The 14,107-nt window shown below is 49.9% G+C and overlaps 2 protein-coding genes across 3 annotated transcripts in view; one reads left to right on the top strand and one right to left on the bottom strand.

Annotated features, from left to right (window-relative positions):
* CUNHXorf58 (chromosome unknown CXorf58 homolog) overlaps window positions 1–14,107 on the top strand; it is a 61,218-nt gene that overhangs the window by 505 nt on the left and 46,606 nt on the right. The gene's annotated exons all lie outside the window — the stretch shown is intronic.
* APOO (apolipoprotein O) overlaps window positions 1–14,107 on the bottom strand; it is a 93,283-nt gene that overhangs the window by 58,077 nt on the left and 21,099 nt on the right. The window lies entirely within an intron of this gene.

Raw genomic sequence — 14,107 nt, 5'->3', positions numbered from 1 at the left:
GGGTTTGTAACTAACAAGTCATGTCAGACTAACTTAATTTCCTTCTATGACAGAATCACTGACTGGGTGGATCAGGGAAATGCTGTAGATATAGTATATCTTGACTTCAGCAAAGCATTTGACAAAGTATCTCACACCATCCTTATTGAAAAAATGACCAAGTATGCAATGGACCAGGCAACTGTTAGGTGGATTCATAACTGGCTTAGTGATCGGACTCAAAGGGTGGTTGTAAATGGCTTCACATCCAGCTGGATGAATGTCTCAAGTGGGGTACCACAGGGCTCCGTCCTGGGACCTGTATTGTTCAACATCTTTATCAATGATTTAGATGAAGGAATTGAGGGTAAACTGATTAAATTTGCTGAGGACACAAAGCTAGGAGGGATAGCTAATACTAGAGAAGAGAGAGAGAGGATTCAAAAAGACCTAAATAAACTGGAGCAGTGGGCAGCAAACAACAAAATGGTTTTTAACAGGGAAAAATGCAAAGTACTACATCTGGGCAATAAAAATGAAAAAAGCATATACAGAATGGGAGGAATAGAGCTAAGCAACAGTACATGTGAAAAAGACTTGGGTATACTAATAGATCATAGACTGAACATGAGTCAACAGTGTGATGCAGCAGCAAAAAAGGCAAATACAATTCTGGGATGTATTAACAGAAGCATACAGTCTAGATCATGTGAAGTCATTATCGGTCTTTACTCCTCTTTGGTCAGACCTCATCTGGAATACTGTGTACAGTTTTGGGCACCACATTTTAAAAAAGACATAGACAAACTGGAGCAAGTTCAGAGAAGAGCGACCAGAATGGTGACTGGTCTGCAAACCATGTCCTATGAGGAACGGTTGCAGGATTTGGGAATGTGTAGCTTGCAAAAAAGAAGACTGAGAGGAGACTTAATAGCTGTCTACAAATATGTTAAGGGCTGTCACATTGTAGAAGGATCATCTTTATTCTCATTTGCACAAGGAAAGACTAGAAGCAATGGGATGAAACTAAATGGGAGGAGACACAGATTAGATATTAGAAAAAACTTTTTGACAGTTAGGGTGATCAATGAGTGGAACAGGCTGCCACGAGAGGTGGTGAGTTCCCCTTCAATGGACGTCTTCAAACAGAGGCTGGACAGACATCAGTCTGAGATGATTTAGTGAATCCTGCTTTGAGCAGGGGGTTGGACCAGATGACCCAGGAGGTCCCCTTCAACTCTACTATTCTATGATTCTATGATTCTAATGCAATGTACTAGTTTATTATTATGTTCTGCTTGATGACACAAAGCAACGGATAGAGGGATAGAGATCCAAAATGTATTACAGATGTGTGCTAAGAAAGTGTCCACCAGTCACGAGATGAGATAAGGAGTGTGCGGAGCACGTGGTACCAGCCTTATGATGGTCCTTGTGCCATTCTGTGGATTGTCGTGTGCTCCTGTGCCCTCTCCAGGCCTCCAGGGGGCTGGAACCATGTATGCTCTCCACACCCGTGAGCCCACAGAGCGGTAACACAATGGACTAAGAAAAGGGATCTCACAAGCCATATTTTTGGAAGTTGTAGAAAAGCTGAAAAACTGAGAAGCTGAAACAACTGAGAAGTTGTTAATATCAGGTAATATTTCACCATTGTGACACTGAGGAGATGCGAGGAATTGTGCCACATCAAGGCAACCCCCTTAATGACCGGAGCATTTTCCGTTTTTGCTCCCCTTCTTTCCAGAGCCATAGCGGTTTTATTTTTTGTTCAATATGGCTGTGTGAGGGCTTATTTTTTGCGGGACGAGTTGTACTTTTAAACGCCATCACTGATTTTACCATATTGAGTACTGGAAAACGGGAAAAAAATTTCAAGTGCGGAGAAATAGCAAAGAAAACAAAGTCATTTACCGATAGGATTAACTCTTTTTTTATATTGATAGATCGGGTGATTCCGAACGAGGCAATATGAAATATGTGTATGTGGGGTTTATTTTTTATTATGTTATTTTGAATGGGGCAAAAGGGGGTGATTTAAACTTTTATAAAAACATTTTTTTTACACTTTTTGCATGCTTCAATAGTCTCCATAGGAGACTAGAAGTAGCAGCTGTCCGATCGCCTCTGCTACATAGAGGCGATGAGAAGATCGCCTCTATGTAGTAGAAATGCTCACTTGCTATGAGCGCCGACCACTGCAGATCCCGGGTTGTCATAATGCAGACCCCAGGTTGTCATGCCAGCCCATCGGTGACCCACGATCATGTGATGGAGTCACCGATGGGCGGGGCCTGGGATGCACTTCCCAGAAGCACGAGTTAAATGCCGCTGTCAGAGATCGACAGTGGCATTTAATTGGTTAACAGCTGCAGGTGGATCGCAATTCCACTCGCGGCTGTTGCAGGCACATGTCAGCTGTATAAATCAGCTGACATGTGCCCGGTTCAGTGTGGGCTCAGCGCCGGAGCCCCCGCTGAACCGGCCTTTCTGACATGGTGCGTACTATTACTGACCACGTCGGAAAGGGGTTAATATTTCACCATGGTGACACTGGGCATGAGGAGATGCGAGACATTGTGCCACATCAAGGCAACGGTCAGAGGTATAGCGAGTGTCATGTACAGGACTTTTCAGTTAGAATAGGACTTGTGCAAGACACTTGATTGGCATGAGATGGCTGCTTTGGCGACTATACCAGCCAGGGTTGAGTGGCTTCAGTCCATGGGAGAATATGCCTGGCCAACCCCTTTAAATTAAGGGCAGGCAACTCAGACAAATGTGTGAGCCAGTTAATCCACTACAGGATGCAGAGCGGGAGCTTAAAGAATGTTTCTCCCTCTTTGAAGGACTCAGGATGTCCTTTCATTAAATGTACAAATTGCCTCTTCAGAGAGGAAGAAGACTTGAACTCTATAGCGCCACCTGTTGGAAGCAGCAATCCTACAAGTCACTATCGACTCTTTAACAAGTCTTGTAATAGGACTTGAGATTCTGATTTGGCTTTTATCCTAAGTCATATTGCAAGACTCGTTAAAGGGGCGATAGTGACTTGTAGGATTGCTGCTTCCAACAGGTGGCGCTATAGAGTTCAAGTCCTCTTCCTCTCCGAAGAGGCAATTTGCATATTAAATTTCCCAGAGGAGCATTGCATGACGAATAAGCCTCCTTACACTGGCATGCCAGAGCCAGTATGTCACTCTGCACAAGGAGAAACTTTAATTTTTCAAGGAGCCCATGTAATGCTTTATTTTCCCTGTGGTGGCGCTGCAGGAGAACTGAACACTTGGTACAAGTCTCCCCCGCAGATTACAACTGGTTGCCGAGGATCCCAACAGAATAACGTCCTGAACCTTTCTTCCAAAAAAAGAAATCATCCACAGTCAGCAACCCCTTCAAAGAGAGATGCAGATTTTCCGCATCTAATGCAAGTCTATGGGGAAAATTCACATATAAAACTTAGCGATAAAACTCAGCGTAGAAACAAGATAAATTGACATGTGGATTTGAAACACGCACCGCAAGTCAGTTTACGCAGAGTTAAAGAAAAAGCCCAATAGGCATGAGATTTCCAAAAATCCTATCCGCTTTGCTGGAACTGTAAGACGCTACATTTTACGCGCCACAAAAGTAGGCAGCATCAAAAACACACCAAAAACTTATTGTGGGCGCCCAGCCTAATGGTATTACTGGACTTGTGTATGAAAGCGCTACATACACACATTAAATCAAGGAACGTTTGTGAAGATGCTCAACATATTCTTCAGATATTTCTTAGTGCAATCTTTTCCGGGCTCTTTATCTTCATCAGTTCTTGAAGGGATTGTCCAAGATTAGCAAAATATATGACTTCATTCTTTCAGAAATAGCACCACCCCAAATCATTGGCTGTGTCTGGAATTACAATATCAGCTGCATTGATGTGAATGGAGCTGAGCAGCAATACTACACATAACCCATAGTAAGGGTCGGCGAAGTTTCTAAAAGAAATCAGACATGTTTTTCTAATCCAGAAACATCCCTTTAAACTAACTGGCAAATCTGATTTTGTGGTGTGCTCATCTGCATTTCAATAATAAGGGTGTATTCACATAAGGCAGTATTGCTGCATTGATTTCACAAGCTGAACATACAGTGGGTAAAATAGTATTTGATACACTGACGATTTTGCAAGTTTTCCCACCTACAAATAAAGGAGAGGTCTGTATTTTTTTTTTATAGTAGGTACACTTCAACTGTGAGAGACAAAATCTAAAAATAAAAACCAGAAAATCACATTGTATGATTTTTAAATAATTAAATTTAATTTTACTGCATGAAATAAGTATTTGATCATCTACCAACCAGCAATAATTTTGGCTCTAACAGACCTGTTAGCTTTTCTTTAAGAAGCCCTCCTACTCTGCACTCATCATTACCTGTATTAATTGCACCAGTTTGAACTCATTAACTTTATAAAAAAGATACCTGTCCACACACTCAATCAATCACACTCCAACCTCTCCACAATGGCCAAGACCAAAGAGCTGTCTAAGGACACCATGGACAAAATTGTAGACCTGCACAAGGCTGGGATGGGCTACAGGACAATAAGCACGCAGCTTGGCGAGAAGGCAACAACTGTTGACACAATTATTAGAAAATGGAAGAAACACAAGATAACTGTCATCTTCCTCGGTCTGGGGCTAAGGATAATTCTGAGAAAGGTCAGGAATTAGCCCAGAACAACATGAGGGGACCTGGTCAATGAACTGAAGAGAGCTGGGACCACAGTCTCAAACATTACCGCTAGTAACACACTACACCATCATGGATTAAAATCCTGAAGGACACGCTGGGTCCTCCTGCTCACAATAGTACGTACATGTCCAGGCACGTTTGAAGTTCGCCAATCACCATCTGGATGATCCAGAGGAGGCATGGGAGAAGGTCATGTGGTCAAATGAGACCAAAATAGAACTTTTTGGTATCAACTCCACTCGCCGTGTTTGGAGGAAGAAGGAGTACAACCCCAGTACTGTCCCAACCATGAAGCATGGTGGGAGAAACATCATACTTTGGGGGTGCTCTTCTACAAAGGGAACAGGATGACCACACCGTATTAAAGGGAGGATGGATGGGGTCATATATCGCAAGATTTTGGCCAACAACCTCCTTCCTTCAGTAAGATGAAGCATTGAAGATGGGTCTTGGCTGGGTCTTCCAGCATGACAATGACCCGAAATACACAGCCAAGGCATCTAAGGAGTGGCTCCATAAAAGCATTTCAAGGTCCTGGAGTGGCCTAGTCAGTGTTCAGGCCTGAACCCAATAGAAAATCTTTGGAGGGAGCTGAAACTCAATGTTGCCCAGCGACAGCCCCAAAGACTGAAAGATCTGGAGAAGATCGGTATGGAGGAGTGGGCCAAAATCCATGCTGCAGTGTGTGCAAACTTGGTGAAGAACTACAGGAAACGTCTGACCTCTGTAATTGCAAACAAAAGTTTCTGTATCAAATATTCAGTTCTGTTTTTCTACTGTATCAAATACTTATTTCATGCAATAAAATGCAAATGAATTATGTAAAGTTCATACAATGTGACTTTCTGTTTTTTTTTTTTTAGATTATGTCTCTCACAGTTGAAGAAGTGTACCTATGATAAAAATTACAGACCTCTCCATTCTTTATAGGTGGGAAAACTTGCAAAATCGGCAGTGTATCAAATGCTTATTTTCCCCACTGTACATCTGAATTGGGCTCTTCCAGAATCGAGTAGAAGATTTCTACAAACCTCGTTCATATGACAAGAAAACATTTTGTAAGGCGGCGGTGTTCACACCGTGCAGTAACTCAGGCAGTGACCCAAGCAAGTCCAACAGAAGCAGCTTTTATTCAGCACTCACGGGTAAAACATAAAGTCTCCCTGTTCGCAGCCGGGTTAACACCAGTCCATAACAGTTGCCGTGGACAAGGGCCGCGCCTGGCCGCTCAGAGCCTGACTGGTGCAGAGCCTTCCCAGGCGTGGGTTCAGTTACTCACAGGCCCGCCGAGCTTTCCTGCTCTGCTCCTAGCAGGTCCCAACACTGAACACCACTAATCCTTAGTGCAGGGTTTTTAAAGGACCTGTGGCAAGAGGCACTGGAAAACCCAGGTTGGAGGGAGGAGGCCGCCCCACTGCCTTCCTGTAGCCTCCTCCAAGAAATGAAGGCCCTGCCGGGTTTTACTAATCTGCCTTAGCCAGATAGCCTGACCAGGTCAATGCTCACCTTCATTCCTGCATTGCAGCCGCAGCTGTGTCTGTGACTGCAATGCACTCCAATGGATTTCATAGGTCTCTGTACACATTCTGGGGATATATAACATCACTTATATAAGATCCCGGTCACTGCCTCACAATTTATACAAATCAGTTCGCACTTGTGAATATACCATAATGCTTCCAGAGAAGGGGCCAGCTACCTACCTATAGAGTTAAAAGCCAATGTTTTCTGAAGTGAATTACTGAACCTTATCTGGGTGGTCATTGGGACAATAAAATCAATTCCTAAAAGAGTCAAGGAAACACAAGAAGCTATCACGTGATAGTCTGCCTTAGGCTAAACATGGTGTCTAAGGAGCAGCAAGTGCACAGGACATGACAGACCGTGCGTGCGAGGTTCACCAGGAACTAAATATTTTTTTCTGTGTGTTCAGACCCATCTAGCGGACAGTGAGCGCTGCGCACACACAGGCCTGGCTACTGGGTGGCTGTAATGTGTACACACAGTGCAGGCCTTGCTACTGGGTGGCTGTAATGTGTACACACAGTGCAGGCCTGGCTACTGGGTGGCTGTAATGTGTACACACAGTGCAGGCCTGGCTACTGGGTGGCTGTAATGTGTACACACAGTGCAGGCCTGGCTACTGGGTGGCTGTAATGTGTACACACAGCGCAGGCCTGGCTACTGGGTGGCTGTAATGCGTACACACAGCGCAGGCCTGGCTTCTGGGTGGCTGTAATGTGTACACACAGCGCAGGCCTGGCTACTGGGTGGCTGTAATGTGTACACACAGCGCAGGCCTGGCTTCTGGGTGGCTGTAATGTGTACACACAGCGCAGGCCTGGCTTCTGGGTGGCTGTAATGTGTACACACAGTGCAGGCCTGGCTACTGGGTGGCTGTAATGTGTACACACAGCGCAGGCCTGGCTTCTGGGTGGCTGTAATGTATACACACAGCACAGGACTGGCTTCTGGGTGGCTGTAATGTGTACACACAGCGCAGGCCTGGCTTCTGGGTGGCTGTAATGTGTACACACAGCACAGGCCTGGCTTCTGGGTGGCTGTAATGTGTACACACAGCACAGGACTGGCTTCTGGGTGGCTGTAATGTGTACACACAGCGCAGGCCTGGCTTCTGGGTGGCTGTAATGTATACACACAGCACAGGCCTGGCTTCTGGGTGGCTGTAATGTGTACACACAGCGCAGGCCTGGCTTCTGGGTGGCTGTAATGTATACACACAGCGCAGGCCTGGCTTCTGGGTGGCTGTAATGTATACACACAGCACAGGACTGGCTTCTGGGTGGCTGTAATGTGTACACACAGCACAGGACTGGCTTCTGGGTGGCTGTAATGTATACACACAGCACAGGACTGGCTTCTGGGTGGCTGTAATGTGTACACACAGCGCAGGCCTGGCTTCTGGGTGGCTGTAATGCGTACACACAGCGCAGGCCTGGCTACTGGGTGCCTCTAATGTGTACACACAGCACAGGCCTGGCTTCTGGGTGCCTGTAATGCGTACACACAGCACAGGACTGGCTACTGGGTGGCTGTAATGCGTACACACAGCACAGGACTGGCTACTGGGTGGCTGTAATGTGTACACACAGCACAGGCCTGGCTACTGGGTGGCTGTAATGTGTACACACAGCACAGGCCTGGCTTCTGGGTGGCTGTAATGTGCACAAAGAGCACAGGCCTGGCTTCTGGGTGGCTGTAATGTATACACACAGCACAGGCCTGGCTACTGGGTGGCTGTAATGTGCACACACGGCACAGGACTGGCTTCTGGGTGGCTGTAATGTGCACACAGAGCACAGGACTGGCTTCTGGGTGGCTGTAATGTATACACACAGCACAGGACTGGCTTCTGGGTGGCTGTAATGTGTACACACAGCACAGGACTGGCTTCTGGGTGCCTGTAATGTGTACACACGGCGCAGGCCTGGCTTCTAGGTGGCTGTAATGTGTACACACAGTGCAGGCCTGGCTACTGGGTGCCTCTAATGTGTACACACAGCACAGGCCTGGCTTCTGGGTGCCTGTAATGTGTACACACAGCGCTGGCCTGGCTTCTGGGTGGCTGTAATGTGTACACACAGCACAGGACTGGCTTCTGGGTGGCTGTAATGTGTACACACAGCACAGGACTGGCTTCTGGGTGGCTGTAATGTATACACACAGCACAGGACTGGCTTCTGGGTGGCTGTAATGTGTACACACAGCACAGGACTGGCTTCTGGGTGCCTGTAATGTGCACACAGAGCACAGGACTGGCTTCTGGGTGGCTGTAATGTGTACACACAGCACAGGACTGGCTTCTGGGTGGCTGTAATGTGTACACACAGCACAGGACTGGCTTCTGGGTGCCTGTAATGTGCACACAGAGCACAGGACTGGCTTCTGGGTGGCTGTAATGTGCACACACGGCACAGGACTGGCTACTGGGTGGCTGTAATGTGTACACACAGCACAGGACTGGCTTCTGGGTGGCTGTAATGTGCACACACGGCACAGGACTGGCTTCTGGGTGCCTGTAATGTGTACACACGGCGCAGGCCTGGCTTCTGGGTGGCTGTAATGTGTACACACAGTGCAGGCCTGGCTACTGGGTGCCTCTAATGTGTACACACAGCACAGGACTGGCTTCTGGGTGGCTGTAATGCGTACACACAGCACAGGACTGGCTACTGGGTGCCTGTAATGTGTACACACAGCACAGGCCTGGCTTCTGGGTGGCTGTAATGTGTACACACAGCACAGGCCTGGCTACTGGGTGGCTGTAATGTGCACACAGAGCACAGGACTGGCTTCTGGGTGGCTGTAATGTGCACACACAGCACAGGACTGGCTTCTGGGTGGCTGTAATGTGTACACACAGCACAGGACTGGCTACTGGGTGGCTGTAATGTGTACACACAGCACAGGCCTGGCTACTGGGTGCCTGTAATGTGTACACACAGCACAGGACTGGCTACTGGGTGCCTGTAATGTGTACACACAGCACAGGACTGGCTTCTGGGTGCCTGTAATGTGTACACACAGCACAGGCCTGGCTACTGGGTGGCTGTAATGTGTACACACAGCGCAGGCCTGGCTTCTGGGTGGCTGTAATGTGCACACAGAGCACAGGACTGGCTTCTGGGTGGCTGTAATGTGCACACACAGCACAGGCCCGGCTTCTGGGTAGCTGTAATGTGTACACACAGCACAGGCCTGGCTTCTGGGTGGCTGTAATGTGTACACACAACGCAGGCCTGGCTTCTGGGTAGCTGTAATGTGCACACAGAGCACAGGACTGGCTTCTGGGTGGCTGTAATGTGCACACACAGCACAGGACTGGCTTCTGGGTGGCTGTAATGTGCACACACAGCACAGGACTGGCTTCTGGGTGGCTGTAATGTGTACACACAGCACAGGACTGGCTACTGGGTGCCTGTAATGTGTACACACAGCACAGGACTGGCTTCTGGGTGCCTGTAATGTGTACACACAGCACAGGACTGGCTTCTGGGTGGCTGTAATGTGCACACAGAGCACAGGACTGGCTTCTGGGTGGCTGTAATGTGTACACACAGTGCAGGCCTGGCTTCTGGGTGGCTGTAATGTGTACACACAGCACAGGCCTGGCTTCTGGGTGGCTGTAATGTGTACACACAGCACAGGCCTGGCTTCTGGGTGGCTGTAATGTGTACACACAGCACAGGCCTGGCTTCTGGGTGGCTGTAATGTGTACACACAGCACAGGCCTGGCTACTGGGTGGCTGTAATGTGTACACACAGCACAGGCCTGGCTTCTGGGTGGCTGTAATGTGTACACACAGCACAGGCCTGGCTTCTGGGTGGCTGTAATGTATACACACAGCACAGGACTGGCTTCTGGGTGGCTGTAATGTATACACACAGCACAGGACTGGCTTCTGGGTGGCTGTAATGTGTACACACAGCACAGGACTGGCTTCTGGGTGCCTGTAATGTGTACACACGGCGCAGGCCTGGCTTCTGGGTGGCTGTAATGTGTACACACAGTGCAGGCCTGGCTACTGGGTGCCTCTAATGTGTACACACAGCACAGGCCTGGCTTCTGGGTGCCTGTAATGTGTACACACAGCGCTGGCCTGGCTTCTGGGTGGCTGTAATGTGTACACACAGCACAGGACTGGCTTCTGGGTGGCTGTAATGTATACACACAGCACAGGACTGGCTTCTGGGTGGCTGTAATGTGTACACACAGCACAGGACTGGCTACTGGGTGGCTGTAATGTGTACACACAGCACAGGACTGGCTTCTGGGTGGCTGTAATGTGCACACACAGCACAGGACTGGCTTCTGGGTGCCTGTAATGTGTACACACAGCACAGGCCTGGCTTCTCGGTGGCTGTAATGTGTACACACAGCACAGGCCTGGCTTCTCGGTGGCTGTAATGTGTACACACAGCACAGGCCTGGCTACTGGGTGGCTGTAATGTGTACACACAGTGCAGGCCTGGCTACTGGGTGGCTGTAATGTGTACACACAGTGCAGGCCTGGCTACTGGGTGGCTGTAATGTGTACACACAGCGCAGGCCTGGCTACTGGGTGGCTGTAATGTGTACACACAGCGCAGGCCTGGCTACTGGGTGGCTGTAATGCGTACACACAGCGCAGGCCTGGCTTCTGGGTGGCTGTAATGTGTACACACAGCGCAGGCCTGGCTACTGGGTGGCTGTAATGTGTACACACAGCGCAGGCCTGGCTTCTGGGTGGCTGTAATGTGTACACACAGCGCAGGCCTGGCTTCTGGGTGGCTGTAATGTGTACACACAGTGCAGGCCTGGCTACTGGGTGGCTGTAATGTGTACACACAGCGCAGGCCTGGCTTCTGGGTGGCTGTAATGTATACACACAGCACAGGACTGGCTTCTGGGTGGCTGTAATGTGTACACACAGCGCAGGCCTGGCTTCTGGGTGGCTGTAATGTGTACACACAGCACAGGCCTGGCTTCTGGGTGGCTGTAATGTGTACACACAGCACAGGCCTGGCTTCTGGGTGGCTGTAATGTGTACACACAGCACAGGACTGGCTTCTGGGTGGCTGTAATGTGTACACACAGCGCAGGCCTGGCTTCTGGGTGGCTGTAATGTATACACACAGCACAGGCCTGGCTTCTGGGTGGCTGTAATGTGTACACACAGCGCAGGCCTGGCTTCTGGGTGGCTGTAATGTATACACACAGCGCAGGACTGGCTTCTGGGTGGCTGTAATGTATACACACAGCACAGGACTGGCTTCTGGGTGGCTGTAATGTGTACACACAGCACAGGACTGGCTTCTGGGTGGCTGTAATGTATACACACAGCACAGGACTGGCTTCTGGGTGGCTGTAATGTGTACACACAGCGCAGGCCTGGCTTCTGGGTGGCTGTAATGCGTACACACAGCGCAGGCCTGGCTACTGGGTGCCTCTAATGTGTACACACAGCACAGGCCTGGCTTCTGGGTGCCTGTAATGCGTACACACAGCACAGGACTGGCTACTGGGTGGCTGTAATGCGTACACACAGCACAGGACTGGCTACTGGGTGGCTGTAATGCGTACACACAGCACAGGCCTGGCTACTGGGTGGCTGTAATGTGTACACACAGCACAGGCCTGGCTTCTGGGTGGCTGTAATGTGCACACAGAGCACAGGCCTGGCTTCTGGGTGGCTGTAATGTATACACACAGCACAGGCCTGGCTACTGGGTGGCTGTAATGTGCACACACGGCACAGGACTGGCTTCTGGGTGGCTGTAATGTGCACACAGAGCACAGGACTGGCTTCTGGGTGGCTGTAATGTATACACACAGCACAGGACTGGCTTCTGGGTGGCTGTAATGTGTACACACAGCACAGGACTGGCTTCTGGGTGCCTGTAATGTGTACACACGGCGCAGGCCTGGCTTCTGGGTGGCTGTAATGTGTACACACAGTGCAGGCCTGGCTACTGGGTGCCTCTAATGTGTACACACAGCACAGGCCTGGCTTCTGGGTGCCTGTAATGTGTACACACAGCGCTGGCCTGGCTTCTGGGTGGCTGTAATGTGTACACACAGCACAGGACTGGCTTCTGGGTGGCTGTAATGTGTACACACAGCACAGGACTGGCTTCTGGGTGGCTGTAATGTATACACACAGCACAGGACTGGCTTCTGGGTGGCTGTAATGTGTACACACAGCACAGGACTGGCTTCTGGGTGCCTGTAATGTGCACACAGAGCACAGGACTGGCTTCTGGGTGGCTGTAATGTGTACACACAGCACAGGACTGGCTTCTGGGTGGCTGTAATGTGTACACACAGCACAGGACTGGCTTCTGGGTGCCTGTAATGTGCACACAGAGCACAGGACTGGCTTCTGGGTGGCTGTAATGTGCACACACGGCACAGGACTGGCTATTGGGTGGCTGTAATGTGTACACACAGCACAGGACTGGCTTCTGGGTGGCTGTAATGTGCACACACGGCACAGGACTGGCTTCTGGGTGCCTGTAATGTGTACACACGGCGCAGGCCTGGCTTCTGGGTGGCTGTAATGTGTACACACAGTGCAGGCCTGGCTACTGGGTGCCTCTAATGTGTACACACAGCACAGGACTGGCTTCTGGGTGGCTGTAATGCGTACACACAGCACAGGACTGGCTACTGGGTGCCTGTAATGTGTACACACAACACAGGCCTGGCTTCTGGGTGGCTGTAATGTGTACACACAGCACAGGCCTGGCTACTGGGTGGCTGTAATGTGCACACAGAGCACAGGACTGGCTTCTGGGTGGCTGTAATGTGCACACACAGCACAGGACTGGCTTCTGGGTGGCTGTAATGTGTACACACAGCACAGGACTGGCTACTGGGTGGCTGTAATGTGTACACACAGCACAGGCCTGGCTACTGGGTGCCTGTAATGTGTACACACAGCACAGGACTGGCTACTGGGTGCCTGTAATGTGTACACACAGCACAGGACTGGCTTCTGGGTGCCTGTAATGTGTACACACAGCACAGGCCTGGCTACTGGGTGGCTGTAATGTGTACACACAGCGCAGGCCTGGCTTCTGGGTGGCTGTAATGTGCACACAGAGCACAGGACTGGCTTCTGGGTGGCTGTAATGTGCACACACAGCACAGGCCCGGCTTCTGGGTAGCTGTAATGTGTACACACAGCACAGGCCTGGCTTCTGGGTGGCTGTAATGTGTACACACAACGCAGGCCTGGCTTCTGGGTAGCTGTAATGTGCACACAGAGCACAGGACTGGCTTCTGGGTGGCTGTAATGTGCACACACAGCACAGGACTGGCTTCTGGGTGGCTGTAATGTGCACACACAGCACAGGACTGGCTTCTGGGTGGCTGTAATGTATACACACAGCACAGGACTGGCTTCTGGGTGGCTGTAATGTGTACACACAGCACAGGACTGGCTTCTGGGTGCCTGTAATGTGCACACAGAGCACAGGACTGGCTTCTGGGTGGCTGTAATGTGTACACACAGCACAGGACTGGCTTCTGGGTGGCTGTAATGTGTACACACAGCACAGGACTGGCTTCTGGGTGCCTGTAATGTGCACACAGAGCACAGGACTGGCTTCTGGGTGGCTGTAATGTGCACACACGGCACAGGACTGGCTATTGGGTGGCTGTAATGTGTACACACAGCACAGGACTGGCTTCTGGGTGGCTGTAATGTGCACACACGGCACAGGACTGGCTTCTGGGTGCCTGTAATGTGTACACACGGCGCAGGCCTGGCTTCTGGGTGGCTGTAATGTGTACACACAGTGCAGGCCTGGCTACTGGGTGCCTCTAATGTGTACACACAGCACAGGACTGGCTTCTGGGTGGCTGTAATGCGTACACACAGCA

The sequence above is a fragment of the Phyllobates terribilis genome, unplaced genomic scaffold (genome assembly GCF_046119375.1).
Source record: "Phyllobates terribilis strain yellow unplaced genomic scaffold, ASM4611937v1 Scaffold_2__4_contigs__length_985480577, whole genome shotgun sequence".
Lineage (NCBI taxonomy): Eukaryota > Metazoa > Chordata > Amphibia > Anura > Dendrobatidae > Phyllobates > Phyllobates terribilis.
Note: the sequence above shows the minus strand (reverse complement) of the source record. Positions and strands in the feature narration are given on the sequence as shown.